Source organism: Passer domesticus, chromosome 1 (genome assembly GCF_036417665.1).
Source record: "Passer domesticus isolate bPasDom1 chromosome 1, bPasDom1.hap1, whole genome shotgun sequence".
In the NCBI taxonomy this organism is placed as follows: Eukaryota; Metazoa; Chordata; class Aves; order Passeriformes; family Passeridae; genus Passer; species Passer domesticus.
In genome coordinates this window covers 90,687,401-90,710,848 of record NC_087474.1, presented here as the reverse complement: position 1 = coordinate 90,710,848, position 23,448 = coordinate 90,687,401, and positions in this window count along the sequence as shown.

The following is a 23,448-nucleotide window of genomic DNA, read 5'->3' as shown; positions in this document are numbered from 1 at the left end:
AGGGTTCTCTTCCAGTTATCATGGGCTTTCTTGGGCCTTTAGAGGGATAGGAAGCTTTCAGCAGTGTTGGATAAGGGAAATCCCTTAGTTTCTGAACTGGCTGCATTTGCTGTTTGATGGAGTTCATGGTGCATGACATCTTCAAAAGCAGGGAGTGGGAATGCTTGCAATGTCTTTTGGAAACTCCAAAACATGAAAGAGGATGCCAGAATAGAGAGTGTCATGGTGTGATGAATCATGCAGGGCCTCAAACTGTAGTACAGATGCCTAAGTATTCAACTGAGGTTAAGGGGGTTTTTCACATGTAATGAGGCACTGGTTGTTTATGTTAGAGTTGGATATTTGGAGAACTTGCCACCTCTCTCAGGACATCTTCTCTTCAACTTGATGCAAGAAACCCTTTGCTCTTTGTGCAACACTAGAGAATTTAAGTCACAAGGATCAAATTGAAAGAGCAAGAGGACTATTTTCGGAGCCATATGGGTCACCATGAAGACCCCTGTACAGTACTTGTTTTACTGTTAAAATTAATATTATGCTTTAAGCAGCAAAAAGAAGATATTTCTATGTGGAAAAACTAAATATGTAGCATGTATTTGCTACCATCTGTCTCTGAAATCTCTCCTGGACTCTAATCTTTTATGTTTTACCTAGCTTTTAGGAAATAAGAAATCAGTGGTAGCTGCAAAATGAATAAGCAGGTGAAATGAGAAATAAAAAAATCCTGTATGCATCCACTAATAAATATTAACTTTGACCATTTTTTAGACGTTTGGAACTTCAAAGTGAAAATATACTGTCCCTTGTAGTTCTAGTGTAAGAATTCAAGTCCCACCTCTACCATTATAGAGGAGCTATTCAGTTTTTTGAATTTGAACACACCTTCAAAAATCTAAGAACATATTTGTTCAATGCTCCTTTAAGACAAAACAAGATTGTGAAAATTGTAGTGTAAATACCAGCAGGCAAATTTGGGGCTACTTTGAAAATAGATAATGCTCCACCAATGGCTACTTTCTGACTAAATTTTCCTTTGCTCCTATAGCTGTGTCTGGTATATGAAAGGTCTATTTATGTCAGACTTACTTTCAGTTCACCCCTCTTTGAACTTTAAACCCATTAAATTATGAGATTATTTCCTTGAATTTCCTACACGGTGTAGTTCCCCAGCTGACTTTTAAGGAAACAGGCCTCTGCATTTCCAAAGGAAGATGTCCATATTAAATTTTGATTTTGACAATCATGAAAGTGTGTGAGGCCTTCTTCTAGCCAAAATTTACATTCTGCATTTCCAAGTCTTTACTTGGAGATAGATAGATAGATGCCTGTGAGTAGTAGATAGGTGCCTGTGAATCCCTGTTTGATATGAGGATATGCTCTAGGTTCCTAAAGATGCTGTTGGAAGTTGGAACACCAGATTCCCAAGGCCTTTCTTCTTCAGATCAGGGAAGCTTATTGTCTCAAGTCATAAGCCTACTCTGACAGACAATTTCAGTTCACAGTTCCCTCTGGGGTTCTGCTTCTCTTCTTATTCACATATTTTGTTGCAGCCTCAGGATGTGTTTTGGAGTGCATCAATTTTTTTGCATGCAGAATAAAACCCAGCTATGGTCTTGGGACACATCCCAACCTAAGTAAGGATGAGCAGTGTCAACTCTTGCTGCCACATGCAACACCTCAGCCTTATCTGTCATAAGCAGTACACATCAGCCTTATCTCAGAAGGGTTTGTGTCTCCGTTGCAGGATGTGTCTTCACTTTCACATTAGAAAATAACAGTTCTGCTGGGCTGCAGCACAGCCTTTGCTTTGTTATTGCCAATGTCACAATGCCACGAGACAACAGACATGCCAGCAGAGAGAAGTTCCACAGAAGATAGACACAGCCAGAGTTCTCTGGAAGGAGATAAGACTTGTGGGTCCTCTTGGAAAAGGGCCATAGTCTCCCACTGAAACTGATGCATTTAGTGCTGAGAAGAGAACAGAACAGAGGCCTGTATCCTGTAGCTCTGGAGCAATCCTATCATCTGGGTAATTCCAAACTATACATTTCTTGATGTCCATCTTGATGTCCATGGCTAAGGCTTCAAGCTTCCAAGCTGTTTGCCCTCAGAAATATTAGCACTGAAACCTGAAAGATGGACAAGGACTCTGGATGAATCAACACACATACTCATTCGAGCTCACAGTCCATGGATCCTGATTTCAAGAAATCATATGGGCCTTTACACATGTGCCAGCACTCGTTTATCAGAAATAATATTTCAGGCAAAAAGCCCTGAGGTTCTTGATATTCAATGTTACTGCAAGAATGATAAAGCCTGAGTTCAGAAATATTTCTGACTTATAAAAATGAAGGTCTAAAATACTCCAGAATATTTTTATGTGTCATGAAGGTTCCATTGTATAAGAGATTGTTCTCACTACTGTAGGGTTAGGCTGGGCTCAGGGAGGTAGGAGGTGAGTAGTTATTAAATAGATAACTCTAAGATACGTGTGAAATACCCTTTGCCAGTACCTTATCAATTAATAAAAAAACTATCATGTTGCTCTTGCTGACGTATCTTTGCTTTGCTTATATTCTTGCTATCAAAGGCCACATTATGATGAATTTTAAAAGAATTAGTCAGTGAATTATATTTGGTCAAATGTTTTCCTTGGAGTGCCCTTGAAATGCTTTTTTGCCTAATCACATTTCCTCTTTGTTTATTCTATTTCATCATGCATAAGTTGCTCAACCATTGCTCACTGGATCTTTGACAAATAGCTTTTATTATAGAAATAACTATTTGAAAGCGAGAAAAAAATTTCTGAAGAGGCTCACAATTTCTTGTCACGATTTCCCAACATGGTTTCAAATAGTTTTCAGAGATACAGCAGAAAAGGATGATGTTTATTTTTCTGATAGAGGAACTACAAAAAGTTTATATGTATGTATGATATATATGCACTAATATACACACTATGTGAAGCTTCAATGTTCAAGCTTTAATGACAAAGGCCAGGTGATCAAGTGATCTTATTTTTCAAGACACTAAACACACACAGTTTTAACTTTCAGTAATACCTACTTTAATTAAAAAGAAATCTCACAGTACAACTTTGGTCACCCCACTGTAATATATTCAGATAATTTCATTTGCACAGGTTTTTGCAGAGTCAATGGCAGAGAAATTTCATAACTTATGAAGCTCCTAAATCCAGTTGCAGGTATTTATTTTAGAAGTCACAGTGAAAGCTGTTAAACATTCAGCACTTCTGAAAATCAAGTCAGGTATATGTCTAATTCTTGCATGCAACAGTGATTTTCTTGTCAGGGTCGATTCACTGGCTTAAGTGAAGTTACACTACCAGGAAATGAGTTTGCTATGAATTGAACTGTCTTAGTTGATAGTGCTGCTCATTCCCACACACTTTTGTCATGTCACTAAACCTTAACCTGCATTTCCCAGAAGAGAAACTTTAGTATTGATGGGACTATCTAGCCAAAGCAGCATTTCTCATTGATAGCAGGAGAATAGGATTGAGGGTTGTGGTCAGTTCATTGCACATTGTCCCTTTTGCTCCTTCCTCTTCGCACTCTCCCCATTCCAGTGTGGGATCCATCTCACACTGACGGGGTTGTGGTGTTTCAGAAACAGTGCTCCATCATTGGGTCACAAGCCTGTGGGGTCACAAGCCCTGCCAGCAAATCTGCTCCAAGATGGTCCTCCATGGGCTGCATAGATAGCCTTTCTCACTGTGGTCTTCACCACAGGCTGCAGGGGCCTCTGCTGCAGTGCCTGGAGCATCTCCTTCTTCACTGACCTTGGCATCTGCAGGGCTGCTTCTCTTTTATATTTTCACTCCTTTCTTTGTATTAAGTTATGCAGCTTTCTCTTCCCACTTCCTAAAATACATTTTCTTGGAGGTGCTACCTCTGTCGCTGATGGACTCAGCCTCGGCCAGCAGTGGGTCCACCTTGGAGTTGTCTGTCATGGGCTTTCCTTGACATGGAGGAAGCTTCTGGCAGCTTCTTACATAGTAATGGAGTCATCTGGATTGAAAAAGTCTCTGAAGGTCGAGTCCAGCCTTTAACCCAGCATTGTCAAATCCACCGCTAACCCATATCCCCAAGTGCCACATCTGGACATCTTTTAATAACCTCCAGGGATGGTGACTCAAGCATTCCCTTGGGCAGCCTGTTCCAGTGCTTGACACCCATTTTGGTGAAGGATCTTATCCTGATATCCGGTTGCAGCCAGAATGGTTGCTAGCAAAAAGAGCCTTTGCATAAACATCCCCAGATGTTTAATTCAGCCGTGTGGTGAGATGATCAGGGTCCAAGGGCACACTCATGGGGCGAGTCCAGGTTTATGTGTGTTGAGAGCTAGGGGCTGAACAGTGGCATCAGGGCAGTACAAAGATTAGGTCAATGGGGGAACAGGGGAGAGAGTGGCTGAGGGACGCCGAACAAGGGAAGGAGCCAATGGGGTCTTAACAGCTTTTGAGGGAAGCTTCTTGTTTCTCCCTGACCCAGGGAATGCCTCTCAGGGTCTTCAAATATCCCATCTAAACCTCGCCTGGTGCAAAATGAGGGCATTTTCTCTTGTCCTATTAGTTGTTACTTGAGAGAAGAGACTAGCTGCACCCTGTCTGCCTAGCTGCACCCTCCTTTCAGGTATCTTGAGAGCAAAAAGGTCTCCCCTGAGCCTTCTCTTCTCCAATCTAAGCCATCTCTTAGCCCCTGCACTATCAGTTTCCACATAAACCTGAGACAACCAAGAATAAGTCAAATGTGCTGCACATGTTAATTGCACACAAACACACATTTACTGCTGTTGAAAATCATCTTTGCCATGCTGTTTTAATTTTACTGGTTTTAGTTGAACATTTAAAATGAGATTGAAAAATTACTTCTGTGCTTTAAAGCTATATCAAACCTTGTTGATACATGTTAGGAACCATAGTTTCATCTGTCTTACCAGAAATGCCAATTTGTTGACTCAAGTGTAGCATAACATATGCTGTACTTCCACAGGGATGAATTCCATCATCTTGGGATTTTTGCATTTCTATCTCAGAATGTTCTGTACTTCCTTACTAGATGCATAGCGGTGGCAGATGCATTTTTAAAAATCAAGGGTTTCTGTGATACTTCCTGCATATTTTTACTGTATATAATTACTTACAATTAAGTAAGATTTGCTTGTGATCTGTTTCTGTATATTAGAGTTATATGTGATTCAGCACTCCAAAATCATCATATAACTTGTGAAATTTAACATGAGATCACGGCTTTTGAAAAATACCTGTCACTGTCAAAATCCTTTCATTTGAACACCCTAAAGGTTATACTTGTTTAATGTTTACTTCTTGAGTTAGGGTTATTCTCTGAATTAAGGTTATTCTCTGATGCATTCTAACTGTACTTAGGAACCAGATACATGTCAAACTAGCAGAAACTAATATCTGTGAAATTTTACAGCTTTAGAGGCAGAGGCTAGGAAACCATTACCAGGATGAAAAGTGCAGGACTGCTCTTTTTTATCTACAAAAGATGAAAAGAAGATGCATAAATGAAGACTGATCCTGAAAATGTGGCTGATGCTTTTATTTCAACTATAGTCATCCATTGACCACAACAAAAAGGTTTCAGATAGATGTAGACATTCTTTCATAGTTTCAGATTCTGGTTTCTGTCCATCCAAATCTGATAGAAGACTTCAGGATACATAGGCAAGAATATTGCATTATGTTGTTAGACATAAAGCAATCAAAGAGCATTTTTTAGATTCTATGGGAAAAGAGAGACAAAGTCAGTTTAGTTGATACCATTTGCTTAAACCATGTGCTCAAAAAAATGTTGAGGTGTTCCAAGTCCCAGACAGTGTAAATGGGAGCAAGGGTGCAGGTATGATAGAGAAGTCATTGAGGATTTTTCATTCTTCCCCCTGGATTCTACAGGGCATGGTGTCTTTCCAAAGGAGACATTAGTAATTTCCTTAAGACCCTTATCTGCTGAAAGAGGTTGTCTTCACTCCTTAAAAGGTCTATTTTGTTTAGTTTGAGTTGCATTCATAATTATCAATTGAAATGATAAAAAGAGTGTCTTTCATTAACAGTTGTGGATATATACTGTGTCTATCACAGAGATCAGGTAGATCTAAACACTACAGTGCATATTTGTAGCATTAAAACATGTATTCTTCCTTAAAAAAATCCAAATTGGCTGATTTTTGTCCTTGCCTTTTTGCTAGCAAAATCCGTGGAGTTTTTTCACACCATTTATTTCAAGCCTAAGTAATCCACCATGTTTTATCCAGCATTGCATAAACAGACACGTCCTTAATAGCGATTCTACAATGGAAGGAAAAATAAAAAGAATGCTTGGGCTAGATGTCTATTTTTTTTTTCATTGTTGTACAAAGAACATATTAAATGACCATCCAATTCAAAGATGCTTCAGGCTTATACATGTGAACAATTGTTCTGTTTTTGGGATTGTTCCTGGGTTCATATTGTCCCTGAAAAATGTATTTCTTGAGAGTAAAAGAGTATTTTAAATAATACTTTTGGAGTGATCTTATAAATCTCCCTCTTCTCTTGTTTTAGTGGTTGTTGTTTTTCTTGGCCTGTGAAAATATCTGTCATTTCCTGATGAGCGTGGGATTCAAAGTGACAGAACAGAGTTAGACAAGTCAGGTAGCAGTAAAAACCCAGAATTTTGCCATATCTCTCTTAGATGTTTCTAAAATTGGGAAAAAGTTGTTAAAAGGAAAATCAAGTTCCTGTAACTTTATTCTTGTGGGAACCTGGCTTATCTGCAATATTTCTTTGTAATAACAATGTACTTCTGTCCTTATCATTTTTTAAGTCTAATTGATTTGAACTACTACAACTTTTGAGTAACCCTTTGTTCACTGTATATCTTGTCTCCTAACATTTTATGACCTTTTAAAATTTTAATCACTAAAATACAGGAGGAAAGAACCATCTTGGCATCACCTTAGATAAGGTGTGATCTGTGGGTCCAGGCAAGGATCAGGGCTCTCTTCAGTTGCTTTCCCGTGGCTTTCACACACAGAGCTGCACTTAGAGACCCTCCCAGCTCTTGCTCAGGGACAATTTCACCAGCTCAATGGCTAGCCTGGGCTGACCTTCACTGGGCACCTCTCCCTCTCATGCACACACCTGCACTACCAAGCTCCGCGGGCACACGCGTGATCTGACCTGTTGCTGCATTCCTTAAACACACACACACACATAGACACCCACAACATCCACACATCTCATCCAGGATACAGCTGGAGAGGCATTTAATGACAGGACAATGAATATTCCTCTTTTGCTCCAGAATACAAGAAAAGTGGTAGCTTTAACTTATCCATTAAAGAACATATACAGGTCAGATTATAATGGGCCCTTTGCAAAATGAGGCAATATGTGGTCTTTCAGTACAGTAAGCACAATCAGATTGCTGTGCTGGATTTTATGATAATACTTCTGATGTTTGAAAAATGGGGGAAAAGGGCAAAAAAGCATTTAAGCTCTGAAGTTCTTTAAGTTTAATTTAAAATAACACACACCTCCAACCCTATTGCCTTTTTTCTTGACTCTACCACCCAACCTGTATTTTTCTAAGTGAATGAAATTCACAGTTCAGAAAAAAAAAAAAAAGGACTCTTTGTTTTTAAGGTGCTCTCTGTCTTTATTTACATAATGTTTTTAACCCAGTTCATTTGTTATGTTCATTGTTTTAAAATGAGTTCTGTAGTGATCCAAAAACCCCAGGCACATACAGAGACACCTGGGCTTCCAGAGGACAGGAGACTAAGGTTTGGCATGGGAGACAGGAAGGGAATGTAAAAAAGAATAGGCAAGTTTGTCTAAATCAGACTAAAATCAGACCTTACTGGTTTGGGACGTGAGCCTAAACTAGCAAAAGATGAATAATTTCTTGAAGAGTGGTGTTATTGTTTTCATTCTTACTGCTTTGTAGGTCTACTTTCCATTTGTTCTTGTACCTGTTTTTCTTCCACAAACTTGAGTTTCGTTGTAGTTCAAGCTGCATGTATGAGAGGCTCCACAACTTTACTGCTCATTCACAGCTTGATAATGAAAGATGGCTGTAAATTGTATGTATTAGTAGCAATTAAAAAACCTATTATTTTATATGTTTTGTGTAATGATTGTGGCACAATTATGACATAATTATTAATTTAATTAAGAACATGTTCAAAGCTAATAATTTTTTGAGTCAATAAAGTACTGGAAGCAGCACCTACAGAAATTACTGTACCCCTGCACCAAGCTGCTCCGATCAGAACCCCAAGGCATTGTAAGTAATTAAAGAAATATCTTGTGTACAAGAAGTGACATCAGAGTGCTGTTAAGAGCTATAAGCAAAGCTTTGCCTTTCATGTTTTCAAGACTTGGTATCATGACCTTCCACTGAAAACCTTCAAAGGCAGATTAGATTTGGTGCCTTATGAAAAAACCTTGGAAGAGAGAGCGAACATGCCAAATTTATGTTTGTGAAAATAACAGGCATTGAGACTGTTTGACTGGTACAGCAGAGGAATGGTATTTTATTCTGAGCAGCAGTTGAATGAAGTGAAAATGTAGCTGAAACATTTTTAAATGTAGTTGCAAGTGAAAAATACCCCTTTTACTGCAATGTTTCAGCTCAGTTTCTATTTAAAACTCTGATGTCTATGAAGGTAAACAACACATGGAAATCTCATTTTAGTGGACTAGAATAATCTACATAATTCTCTGAAAAAATATAGAGGCAATTTCATAATCTGAAACATCAGTTTTTCTCTAAATGTTATTAATTATTTCTGTTAATTCAGCTTACAGCATCTGGTTGAAAATCTAAACAGTGAATCTTCTGCAATTATGTTGATTTAGACCTAAATTTTAAAAGGTTTTAATGCTCATCCTGACTTTTACAGGATAAATAAAGGACTACTGTGGGGATTTCAGTAGCAATTAAAGTTTTTTTTAATTTTATTTTTGTTTTTTTAAGAATTTTTTTTTTCACTCTCCAATTTTAATTCATTTTGAAGCTTCTCTAGGAACTTTATTACCATTTAAATGATAGAAGTAATTATCTTAGTGTCATATTCTAGATCCATTCCATCCAATCTACCTCAAATCTGAAATCCAAAGAGAATTTTTTTCTGACAGAATTGGAGCATCTTGGCAGGCCTGCCAAAGCATGCAGAGCATCCAGAAGTAATACAAAACTTGCACAAAGATGAGACACTCTGTAGACACTCTGGTTTGCCAGTCCAGCTGACACAAATTAAGAACATGTAAGATGATATAGTAAATATTTTCACTCTTAGGACACAAAATATAGTTAGTCCTTGTACTGGCAGTGAAAGCATGCCAGTATGTTACTGCATGTGTCCTAGATAAAGTTTTTAACATGCAAGAAAACTCAAGTTCCAGCTTACAAAGAGATGCTTTGGCACAGGAAGAATAAAAGGTGGATTTGGTTAAGGCACTGAGCAAACACAGCCTTTTTATCCAATTTGTTACAAACCAAAATATAAATCTACCCAGGTCACAATATTGCCCTAAGTATTACGTGTAGAAAAATAAAGATAATAAAAGTTTGGCTGAATTGTTGTACAATTTGATTTTTTGTGTAAATGTGCTCCACCATACCTGAAGACCAGAGTGAAAAACCCCAGGACAATTCTAAGCACGTTTGCCTTTGGAAACCATAGTTTGCCCAAAGAATTGAGTAGCTCGAGCCATGCAGCACTCCACTACACACAGGACAGTTGTGCAAGCACTGCACACCACAGGGTCACACTGGAGTGCCTCTCACTCTCCTCACAGCAGAATGACACAATGCAAATGCCAAAAGCAGCCCAGGACCTCACACTCCTTCCTCCTGTCAGCCAGTGATGCTGAGCTCAGAATCCATCTCATACACTTCTACAGAGAGGTAGTAAATACATTTCAGTGCAAAGCTTGCATCTTTATCATGGCTCCTGGACCAAGTCTAAAACCCCAGTAGAACCAGTTCATCCACATCAGTAAGAGCTTGAAGGGTGGCACAAAACTGATAAAAATTTTTTACAAGGATAAAGAGAGGGAGTTAATATATCTCATTTGATATCAATAAGATACCTCTATATTGACATAATTTCATATATTGGTGGAAATTTTTCTTTACATACAAAAGAAAAGCTCCCAACCTCTGAACTCATGGAAGAAGGAGGAATAAAAGGAGATGTATCTTGTTACCATAAAAGAAAAGTGTAAATAGAGAAGAAAAGGTTCATTCACATTATGCCTATACAAGCTGCAATTCTTCTGAGAGTCATCCTCCACATTCCCCAGAGGAGATGCCTATGTGTAGCTGCAATTCATCTCTGTTGGGATAGATACCTTCTTCCCTTGTTTATGCCATAGGAGGCTTTAAAGGCTTCTGGGCTTATTGAAAAAGTGATTAAGCTCGCTGACTTCCTACAAGGCATAGAGGGGTCACCAAAGTAAACTCACCACACCCATTTTGTGCATCTGTAACTGGCACTCATTACGCTCTAAAAAATCCCCCACACTTACGGGGGAGGAGAGGGTGATGACTTAAGCAACATCCCAGTGACAAAAGGTCTCCTAGGACAGTAGGTTCCCAGCTTTCCATACTAAAGAGGAGTCTGCTGAAGACAGTAGGTCCAATATGCTGCTTTTTGTCTCAGCACAAGCCAAGAGGGTAGCAAATAAAAGAAGTCATTATCTTGGCACAGAGTTTTTACCTCATCAGAGCACCAAGAATTCCATCTCTTTTGGTGTACTTCAGGCGAATCACAGCCTGGAACTACTATCTTATATACTTAATCAGATTAATTATTCCTGAAAATTTATCAATCTCAAATGAACTACCCCTTTTTACTTATTTATACATTGTTCATAAAATTATTTTTACAAAAGGAAGGTTGTATTACTCATTAACCTAAAATATTCTGCTCTAGGTAATTGGGGATCATCTGTAACTAGTTGTATTTAATTTTTCCCATGGACAAGACTAGACTCAGTAAGAACATTGTTAATAAAGTATAATACGCATTTAACAATAACTTTTGATATAAAGCAACATGGTACAATATCTTCCTCTCCCATTTTCTTTCTTTTAAATTAACTTTGTACTAATTTTTGAACAGCATGACTGGCATTGTCTTTATATGGATTGTCTTGAAGCTGATGTTCCCATAAACAAGCAAAGATTACCCTCCTTGGGTAGAGGCTTCAGGATAATCCATATAAAAGTGACAAACCAAAACTGACACATCAGATGTAAAATGGAAATTAGACTCCTTCCTGGGGTTCTGCTAGCTTAAAAATCTTGCCATTCCAGTTTTCTTAAATGACGGTGCACAGAATGTTTATTTGTTTTTAATTTCACTGTACTTCTTCCTTTTCTAGGTCATGCATTTCATTATTTCCTAGCTTTTTCACTCATTTCTTCTGCTTTGATTATGTAAGGAAGTAAGACCGGTGCCACACATCAAGGGCAGAATTAAAAGTATTTGTTCTCTGGTTTTAACAAGAGGATCCCCTTTATCAAAATGCTCGTGGCTACTGCAGTGTCTGCTTTCATCTCAGTTCTAATACAAGGGCGACACAAATCATATTATACAAGAGCAATAAAATAAATTATTCGAGTTAAAGGTATGGGACTTTTACCAGAAGTATTACCTGAAGTAAAACCATGTTCACAAGTTCCTGGAATACACTGAATCCAAAAGAGACAAACCAGGCAAGAAGAAAAATAACAGTGTCATCCAAATTAATACCTTTGGGGACAACGGGAGAAGTGTATGCGTGCATCTTCCATGTCTGAATGTATTTGAGCATGTGCACCAGCAGCATGAGCTGTCATGAGACTGGATGGACAAATTGCAGCTATGTCAAGCTGGTCTTCCTCTCTGCTGGTAAAACAGTGTTCCCACGAAGAGACATGGGGGTATCACAGCAGGTTCTCGTCAGTATTCAGTGATGTTAAAGATTTTCTGTCCTGTTGATCCCAGACTGTGCACATGGTATTTCAGCAGCATTATTTTTGCGGTACGCGGTGGTTCTGGTCAGGCAAAGGACAGATGCTTGTTTAGACGCAGCCAAAACAACGATGAGGCAGATTATGTCTTTTTGCCAGCCCAGCTGTGAATCAGGCATCTGCCATGCTCCTTCACAGCATCCCCAACCAGTCTGACATAAACAGGAATTGTGTTTTTGCATGCAGAATGCATTTAATAGTTACTCTTCTCTCTGCTGTGGCCACCACAGTTGTTGTTCTGGTTGGACTGGAAGAAAACCACTATAAAGATTTTTCCTATTCCCTTCATCTCAAGCAAAATGTATACACTGCAAATGTTGACCACAAGCCTCAATCTGCTTATATGCAACTTTTATGCAGCTATTGTTGGTTACTTAAAATGTCAGATAATTTGGTCTCCATGTATGCTACTCCACAGTACATGGGATACAGCTTTTTTCAGGGATATATAGAAGAGCTGGAAAAAACTTTTAATAAGGCTTAGGTGTGTAAACAGATTAAGTTATGCTTAGAAAATGATTAGACTTCATATTTCTAGTTTCTCCTCCATGAAGTAGCAGACTTGCTGACTTCTACAGCTGTTTAGTACCTAGCTGAAAATCAGGCTCAAATTAAACCCTGTGTACAGTTAAAACTTTTTAACTACATTCCCCATCTTTCCACTTCAAAACACCACAAATTCCGTAATGTCTAAAATATGGTCAGGAAACTCGTGTGATCACAGTCTGGATGGGTATCAGTACTACTGTTTTATTTTATGAAAGGTGAGGGAATTTGAGCCCTTGGGCGACTCTTACAAAAATATATGCTTTCAGTTCTGGTCATTGGTGATGTAGTCAGCAGCCCAGAAAGGGAAAAAAGCCCAAAGAACTGAACTACATTTTACTTTGTTAAGTCTCCTTTACTGCTAAGTGCTGAATTATAATGCAGAACAACACATGGCACTTTACAGTGTTGTTTTGCATTAAATGTTTTTTCTACAAAGACTAGTCCTTAATTTTTTCAAGTTGTCATTGATGTGAACAATAAATCTGACACAAACAGAAGTTAGATTATTTTAAAACAGACTGATAGCTAGGTAAAATATTTTGAGAGCAAAGCCAATATGAAGACGCTGTAAATGTGGGTTTTCCATATACAAACAATTACATTGTTTGCATATGGAAAAAACATATTTTCTTTTAGCCTTTTCTACTACTGTAAAAAATAATCATTAGTCTTGTGTGGAATGAACTATTGCAATGCTAATGATTCAGAAGATGAGTTTAAGATTGTTTCCCTTATCTCTAGAGCCATTTTAGTGGCTGCTGTCCTTCCATATTGCTTCTCATTTTTGCTTTCTATCTCAGTTTATGTTGCTGCAACTCAGGGCCGGTGGTGTGTTTTCATTATTGTCCTTCATGAAATGTTCATTGCATTATGGCCTTAACAAAACAGCAAAACAAGGAGAAGAACTAACCAGTTCTTATCTAAGATTTCAAGAAACTCAAAGAAAAAAGTAATTGGTAAGCAAATGTGTTATAAGATTAGTACAGCACTGCATAAGTTCTTAAACAAAACTCCATTTTATTTCAATGTGGTCTTGTTTCTTAAATATATGAAAAAATACAGTAAGAAAATTCTGAAATGAATTGTTTTATAAAGCTAGACGGTTCTTTGTAGATAAAATTAGGGTAGAAACCCTGAAGACATAAACAGCAAGCATTTTAAGAAACAGGTAAGAGATGGAGACTTTAATGTTAGTGCATCAAGCTGCCCTGCAGGGAAGCAGGGTAATGAAATTGTACTGATTTTCTGTAGCAGTGAAGAATATCATTGCTCTGACCAAGATAGTCCTGTAATGCTTTACTGCAGTAATTTGCTTTGGAAGAGACAGAACTTTGATTTTTATCTTGGGACAATGTGGCACATGCAGTTCAAATCTTTTTGCATTGCTTAATTCTTTGCCACACACCACACTGCAATTACATAGTCTAATAAAACCTACATGTAATTGTTTATGGATGTTATAATATGTGTACAACTATCCAGCATTTTATTAAACTTCTTTATGTTTGTCATGCAAATATTAAGTTATATCTAAAATGTATCATCTCAGATACAAAATATTGCCCTTAATTTTTGCAGTGTTTGTCCACTCATAGTACACATGTCTTGTGCAATTAATTTAAAGGAAAATACTGTTTCCACTCAACTTTTAAATTAGATTAATAGAAAATAACATTTTCTTCTAAGTGCTTTAGATTTCCTCAGCCATGAATTGAAGGTGCTACCAACAAGAGATTTCTAAACCATAACTACTGATTGCAAAAGCCTTTTAAAATAATTCGAACAAACAGGCTGTAGAAATATTATTATTGCTATACATGTTAGATTCTATCAAGTGTATATTTTATATATGTAAGCCACTTTCAAATAAGCACAAGATCCTTTCTTGTTAATTTGACAAAGTTCTTTTGTTAAATGTGTGTCTGGACATGATAAATAACCTGTTAAGTTTAGCACAGCCAGAGGTTCAGGACTCTTCACAAACATTTGTAGAACAATTTGTGTTTCCAGGAAGCCTGTGACACTTCTAGTTCAGCCACAGCCTCAGCTGCATGTCCTGTTGGCTCAGTGTTCCTGCTCCCCAGGAGGGCGGGGAAGAGATTTAGGGAAAGCAAGAAAAAGAAAGAAAAACCCACCCTTGGCATAGGGAAGACACTGGGTAGATCAGGAGAGGAGTGGGAGCGTCCCAAACCTCCCCAGCATGGAGGGCAAGAGCAGAGTGAAGAGTGTGAGTTCCCTGGAGCTATGGAACAAGGGAGCTTATGAGGGAAGTTAATGGTGTGAAAGTCCAGGACTCAAGTGAGCTAAGCAACCTCTTCCCAGGGCTGGGTGGAGACGGGAGCTGGATGGAACCCCAGTGCTCCAGGGGATGCTGCAGGGGCTGCAGCATGGAGCAGGAGGCTGCTGAGCACACCGCTGGTCTCACACCTGCTTAAGTCTGCAGGTGTGCAGCAGCAACGCCGCCCATCAGCCGCATCCCTCTGTGCTCAGGAGGGGTTTCTCAAATGAAGATGGGCAGCAAATTAATTCTAAAGCTGCCATACATAAAGAGCTACTCTCAGCGTTTTCTCTAATACTTTAATCCTTATAATCAAATTCCCAAACTGAAAAAAAGGACCAAACTTTGGCCTAGGATGAAAACCTAATTGCACAGGCACAGTCTGTGCACAATTAATGGCTGACAAATCTGTCAAGCACTCTGAACAATTTCAGTCCCAGGTCTAAGGTTCCCACTGAAGCTCATTGGATTTTAATACTAAACTGAAGTTAGAATATGAAGCTAATTACTTGCATCCACTTAAATATGAATTCCCACACAGGATTCAAAATTCTTATTAGCAAAGGAATTGTAAGAACCTAGTTTTTAGTATAATAATTTCATATTATGCTTATTAATACAGCTCCAAGTAAAAAGAGGCGGCACTCTAATTACAGATTTTTAAGCTGTATGTTGGTACATGTTTGTACTAAATGCTTTAGAAATTAGTATATTAGTATATTACATCATGTACAGTGAGGAGCTTGCTCACTGCTTAAAAAACAGACATAAAAATAATATTAGATCATTAGGTCTTCCATTAATGACCGTAGGATTTTGCCTAAATAATTCCCAAACTAAGACCTAAAAAGAAGTTACTAATTGAATAATATAGAATTAAAGAAAAAAAATAAATCCAAGTTTATTAGAAGCAGAGAGAGATGCACTGAAGGAAATGCAACTAAACTATTTTGAAGTTCAATGAAAAGAATAGTTTTAAGAGTTGCTATAAGAAATTAATTAGATATTTGAATTATGTTTTCACCTTAAAAGCAAGGGTTAAAATTTAAAGACAGGAAAATAGACATAGTGATTTTGTTGATACTGTGGGTTGCTAAGCAAAAAAAAAAAAAAGAAAAAAAAAAGGAATTCAATTACTTCAACTTAAAATTTGTGAAAATTTCTCCAAAACCTATTAAAGGAATGTTTAAAGTCCTGTTATTATAGGAGATTTTTAGCATGTATTCCATATTATAATACTCCCCATTTCAACTGTACTGAATCCTCTATTCTTCTCCAAGACCTCTACAAAGAATTGAGGAACAACATTTCCTTAAATGTTCATGATTATCACTCTTAATGGTTTCTTTTACACAACAGTAAGCCCAAAAAATTCAAATTGAGACTGTCACCAATGTGCTGGTTTTGTATAAAATATAAAAGCATAGGCTTGATTGCCTTTTGAAGAAAATTCACTGCCCAAAAAGTCACACCTCTCATCACTGTTCTGTCTACTTTATGTCTCTTATGTGGACCTTCCCATTAGTTCATAAGGGCTCTTTTTCTGTTTTTCAGAAACTGACAATTTAAGAGACATTTTTAAAATGCATGAGAGATGCTGAGGTTTTCCTGTACTTACTTTTGTTTGGTTTGGTTTGATTTTTGAACTGAAATACTGAAGGCAAAGAGTCTGCATTTGGCATTGCTCTATAGCAAAGTTAAAACCAGTTAATACCCCCAGCTGTACCTCTCCATATTTCCCTCCAGCATAACAGATCTAAGTTTCATATTATAACAAATCTCTGTTCTTCCTGAAAATTAAACCTAAGCATGCAAAAAAAGCATTGCACTAAAACAAAACGAAGCATTTTTAAGTAGGAAAATAAACAATTGAGAAAATCAGATACATGTTTTAAAAAGTCTCCATTTTTGTGCAGTGTGTGAAACAAACATGAGTAGGCAAATGAGCTTAAGTTGATATGCCCTGATTTTTATGTGCATTTAAAATAAATTCTGCTTGAACATCAGCAGTCAGAAATGTGCTGTATCTATTTCATGATTTTTGGATGCTGCTGTGATTGATACTGCTGACACAGCCTAAAATAGGCTCATTTTTCATTTTTTGGCTATCTACCACCAGCGATTGACAGCACTTTGAGCCCGCTCCAAAATCGGTCAGAGCCATGAATAATCCATCTCCTTTCTCAGTTAATAGCTTATTCCCTTTCTCCTTTCTTGCACCAATTCATATGCAAGGCAGAGTAGTGGAGAAGATCCAGAAGCAGCAGCAACAGCACCAAGAGGTGGCCCATTTGAGGTCTAGTCACCTCCAGATAACACTTGAAAAGGGCTCCTCTGAGCCCACTGTCCAGTTTGTAAGGTCCCAAAGTGTCTCTAAACATCAGAGCTGGAGGCAGACACAATGTAAGAAAGTATTCAGCTTCTTTCTATCCAAGCTGTTAATGGAAGCTGAAGAAAAGCCAAAGGGCAGGGAGAAGCAAAAATATAAGGTTCTCTCAGCAGGCCAACCTGGCCAAGGAAAACAGAGAGAAGAAATGCTCCCTGATAGCCCCAGGAAGAGCTGTGAGCAGAACTTCAGATATCTGATCTGGCAAGGGGTTTGTTTATGGCTGAAGACTTGAGGATGCTTTTCAACAATTTGTTTGAAATCCTAGCCTACAGCATTTGTAGCAACTGAAATCCTGTTCCTGTGTCAGGAGCTTTTCTTTAAGATCCCTTGGAATGCACTGTTACCATCTGTTTTCTGTTGCTAACAGATCTACCAAGTTCTGTGTGGCTCCACACGGGACTGCTTCTCAAACTCATTGAGGCATGCTGCAGGTTGACATGTGCCAAGCATTCGCCTTTAATTAACTCAACCTGCAAGTGCAGCGTTAGGGTAGGATTCAGGGCATGCCCATATGTGTGGAACAGGAAAGCTGGTAGCTGCCTTCCTTGGAGAAATGGGCAGACATATGGGGATGGACCAGTAGGTGGTTGGTAGCATGAGTTGCTACAGGTGTGGGTAGTATCTGGCTGTGGGAGGCAATCTTTGCTAGGCTTGCTTGGTAGCTGTAGGATGAAGATAACTTGGAGTAACTGAATGCTCTGGGAATGGGAAAAATCTCCTGGGGGGACTGGGTGCTGCATTTGTTTGGCTTCTGGAGGTGGCAAGAAGAAATATTAGTTCTGCACCTCAGGTAATATTGCAAGCACTACCACAAAGAGCACTCCTGCTTCATGCTGCCCCTTTGCAGCTGTGAATCACAAGAAAAACATCACTTTTGAAAAAAGCAGCAGTTAGAAAGCAATTCTGCGGCCCAGCATAGGAGTTAAGATGTATGGCAGGCCGTGTCTCTCACTTGAACATCACAGCAGGAACAGAGCATTGCTGCCAGTTCCTGAGCTGCAAAAAGCAAAGAGATTGAGAGTCTTGCTGGCACTGGTTCCTCTCTACAGTCATAAGAGATTGCTTCTCTTGCTGTACAGAGACAAATGCATGAGGTGCCAGATCAAAATTTTTGGCCCTTTTCCTGAATATTTATAAAATATATCTGATTGTTAGGTTTTATTTTGCTTCAGAAAAAGTGTAATCATTTCTCATTTTGAAACCAGTACACAATTTTCTTCCCCCCATCCTTGAGGGCTCCAAACCAGAGTCAAAAACTTGATAGGCAATTCTTTGCACCCACTTAGCTCCACAAAGAGTCTTCCAAACTTGTGCAGTTTGCAAGTTTAAGTCCAGCCTTTGAATTTTTGACTGGAATAAGGTGGCAAGTAGAATTGAATGGCACGGACACTGTGTGTCTTTAGCCCTAAATTAGATCTCTGGCATAGAAAGAGCTCTAACCAGTGCAAATCTCTCCAAGGTCTCTCCAGTGCTGCAGGGGCTTTCCAGCCAGAAGCTTTCCTCTTCCAAGATCCCTATGCAGTGCTGGAAGGACTTTAAGAAAATTATTCCAGAGCCCTGAAATATGACCTTTTAATGGCACTGGTGGATATACTATCTATGTAGTGTATAAAGATATACTATCTTTAAAGTAACCGTGATGTTTTGTTTATATGTATTTGTCTTTTCGATAGGCTAAAATGGAGGTTTCTGTGCATTTTGGAAAGATAAAGTAATTAACTTCAATAAACCTGTTATTTTATCTTCTCCTACCCCAGCAGCAACAGCTTTATTAAACAGGGAGAAAAAAGATCATTTTTAATTTATACACTCGAGACTTTTAATGATCAGGAAAACTTTCAGACTTACAATTTAAACTAGTCATTGATATTTGAGCAAAATGAGACTGTAGTCAGTACTGTTGCAAGTGGGCATTTAGTATAATAATACACTCTTGATTTCTGATTTATCTCTCATACTGGGTAGAAATGTTCTTATAGAAAAGTATTTCCTAGATCTTTAAATACTTAATGCAGACATTGTTGCTCATTATGAATTATTGTGCTGCAGTTGTTGTCTTTTCTTGGCACTTGGGTCACACAATGTAAAAGTTAGCATGTGAGTTAAGGTCTCATACTGTTTTTCAGGTCTCAATTGGCTTGGTGTATTCTGATTTTAGATCAATATATTACTCCACCCACTTTAGGAAATGCCTGTTTAAATCTGCTTTTCTGGCAGAATACGTGTCTATATTGCATAACTTTTCATTACGTTTTCTGTTGGGCCAATTTAGACATGATTTATCTGTAGGCGTTATGTCCAGATGGGATGTTCAGCCCTACAGATCAGGTGCAAAATGTAAAAACATAAGTTAAAAAACAAACAAAGAAAAATCCCCAACCAGCTCTTCAGAAATGGTAAGATTCGCCTTGAAATTCGGAAAACAAATCCAACAATAATCAAATACCTTATGGATCTGTAATCCATTTTATCATGAGGAAATACTTTTTGTTTGGAAAGTCTAACCAAGCTTCTCAAGAAAGAAAAAAAATTAGAAGAGTTCTGTTAATGCAGTCAGTAATTGCATTTTCCCTGTTTCCCAAATTCTGTGCAAATAATTTTGTGTTGTCCTCACTTTCTGCAGTCAAGGCTTAAAAGGGTTAAAAACCTTCACAGGTGTTTACATATCCTTTCCCAGCATTTGCCAAGATTTTTCTCCCTCTTTCTCCTCACAGACCTGATGCTACAGAAGTGGATTGGATAAGTGTTATTCACAGAAGATGGTCAGCTCTGCTTTCACCTCCACTGCTCAAAGATTTCTGTATTCTTGAAAGGATGACATGTACTGCTCTCTATAGTAAAATGCTCTAGGAAGAAAAAAAGTTTGGAAGACAGCCTTTCAGATCAAATTCTCCTTCTATAAATACAGAAAATTTTTGTGGGGGAATCTATAGAACTTGATGGAAATTTCTGAAAAGTTTAAGGAAAGAAATGTCAGCAATTTCACTTCAAAGCTTTTCAAAATCCTTCAAATTGAACTACTTCCTCCCGGCTTGGTAAAATGACCTGAAGTGCTTAATTTCAAGCTATTTTAATGTTAGTGTTAATTTAATTTTAATAATCATCTGTATCTTCCATGGTGGAATGTTACCCTTGAGAAGGAAGAGGATTAGTGGAAGAAAATAGAGACTTCCAATGTGTCAGATATCATGGCCAGACAACAGTGCTCACTATGCACCAAGACTCCCATCAGTCCTGTGATGATCTAAAAATGTTGCAGCCTAACCCCAATAAAAGACCAGAAGTTAGAATTACAGGACTCACAAGGCAAAAGAGAAAGCATTCTGGTTAGAATCAAATCAAGCTGAAATTAAGTATTTTGCTGTGAGCTTTGTGATGGAAAATCAGGACTTCAAAAATTTACCAGGATTAACCATATTGGGTACAAACAGCTTGTTGCATTAGTAAAACATTTCATCAGAAAATCTGAGCTGCCTCTGATTGCATCTGCTACATATATTTTCTATGCTTTCCTCAAACACAAATTAAACTGTTTATAAGGAGATGGTCTCCTAAGTATGCATAGGAGTTTCGGAGGACAACTGGAAGACATTTCTGCATTAGTAATGTCTACAATTGTTCAAAAAATGGAGATCAAACATTGAGGCCTTTAGTCTATGTTTAGGTTTTTGTTTGGTCTGTATTTAGTCACGTTAGTGCAGAATCCAATTTTCTGTATATGCTGGATGAGCATTAAGTTGCTTTTATTAAGGCCCCAGGCGTGGATTTCATTATGTTGTTTATAAATTTTTTCTTTTTGGTAGGTCAGAAAGAATCACTGCTTAAAAAGCACTTTGTATTTCTCATCACTGTGAACAATTGTTTATTACAATCCATTTCTAATGAAATTACATTTCCATAATTGATAAAATAATTAGTCATAACACAATACAAAATTTATTAAACACAATATAAGTGCTACTTTCTTCATTGTCACAACTCCTCCTAAAAATGGAATAGAAATTAAATGCATTTTTACTAAATTGCTGGCTTTTAAAATCTCTATCATTTTAATGAAGAAAATAGATTTTTTTAGTACAGTTAACATTTGATAGCATTGGTGATCTAACATAGCTGCTTGAGAATTACCTGTATGTTACCAAGAGATGTGCTAAATAGTAGAATTACCATAATTTCAGAAGCACAAATATTCATATCATCCAGAAGGTCAAGTGTCATAGTAGACTGTTTGGATTCATAGCTAGCACAACCACAGCTGTTTGTATGAAAACTAGAGATAAAGAAACAGTTTTAAATTTGCCACATTTTGTGGAGGCTTTTTAAGAGAAGTCTTCTCAATATAGCAAAAGAAGTTGTATCCAATTTACTTTAATTTAAGTGGACTGAGATAAAAGAACTTCAGAAATAATAACTAAATGTATCAGATGTAGAATTTAAGACTCTCACAGGCCTTCTTTCATGTCTAACTGAGCCTATATTTATCACATCTGCTCTTTTTCAAGTAAAAAATACATCAGATTTGAACAGTATTTTTTTTTTTTATTCAGCTCTAAGAGAAGCTAAGCACAGATGTGGTTCTGTGCAGAGCCTCTCTCCAGGGCCAGGTCATTAATATTCACAAGAAGAGAATTAGTCTTTAGAAAGAGTTTGTTTCTTCTGACAAGGCAAGCTGATAAGAAACATTCCAATAAAGGAAAGACAAAAATAAATGAAGGAGAAAAGATTAGATGGTGACATTTCATCCTTGAAAGCAGCATATTTTTACAGGGTAGCTATTATCATTAAGTTACACCCAAATAGGAATGGCTATTAACAAAAGCACTGAAAGTTTAATTAAAGGCTATAGAGAGTTTAATTTAGCAAAAGTGGTATGCAGTTCTTTTCAAGCCAAAGGAGAAGTGAACTGGGAGGGATATGATGGAAGAGAGGGAGGGAGGGCTGTGCAGAAGCCCCTCTCATCTCCTGCACTGCAAAAGTCACAATGCATTAGCTTCTAAAACAGGGCCTTGCAATGACAGAAACAGAGATAAAAAGCAGAAGAGAATAAACTGAGCTTTTGCTGGGCAGGAATGAGGGCTTCAGTTGCAGCTGGTTTGAATGTTAAAAGACTGGCTAGGAAAGAGGAGACACTGGCATTTCAGCAGGCCAGAGCTTTCCAAGACTTGTCTGTTTACTACATCACTTGTGCTGCCAGTAAAATACTCAGATGCTGACAGGAACTAATGTTTCCTGAGCAAATACACACTGTTGACACAGTGAATGCATCATGGACTGGCAAGACTGGTAAACACAAGGCAGTCATAAGCTTCTTTATTGCAGCATACGTGTATTTATGCCTCCAAAACAAATATATATTAATATTTCATTTTATTGTGGGTATCTTTTTTTTCCCCCACTATCAACAATATATATTGCACAATAAAACAAAAATTTCATTTATATTAATGTCCAGGTAACACCTGGTCTGTAAATATTGGTTTACAATTCAGATGTAGTTTTAATAACATATGAAAAATCACACCTTATAATCAGAGCAGCCAAGATAGTTTTCAGACAGAATTTTCCACTTTCTGGAAAAAAAGAGACATTTCAAAGAAAATAAGACACAGAGATTGTTGGGCCTTGAGTATTCTGCTCCATGTGGTGTTGCTTGAAAAATGCAAATATTATAATTAATTTTTCATAAAAGCTTGTGTATTGACACCTCCTTGCTTCACCACTGAGATGAAAGATTTTAAACTTTTTCATTTGTTAATTGAAAACTTTAACATCTAATATTTGTCTTAATTCCTGGATTATATGATTGCCTGAGAATATCAGGTTCTGCAGGTGGGGATGAGTCTTTAAATTAAAATTCTACAGGTTTTGGAGGATGAGCTAGTATATTAAACCTTTGGAAAAAATATTATCAGGTAAACAGAAAATATTTTCTCGTTGTTGTTGTTATAAAGATATGGTTTCAATTGTATTTTAGAATAAAAACCAATTTAAATTAAAATTATTACATTTCTGGAAATACTGTGGGCATGGGTGCTCCAGACTGAAAGAAAAGAGCGAGCAAAAAATTATTTTGAGCCAAGCTTTCTCCAGGTCACTCCCAGAGCAAGATTTGTTCAGAGGTGACTAAGAGAAAATGGAAAACTTGACTGTTTAATTTTTTTTTTATCTTCTATCTG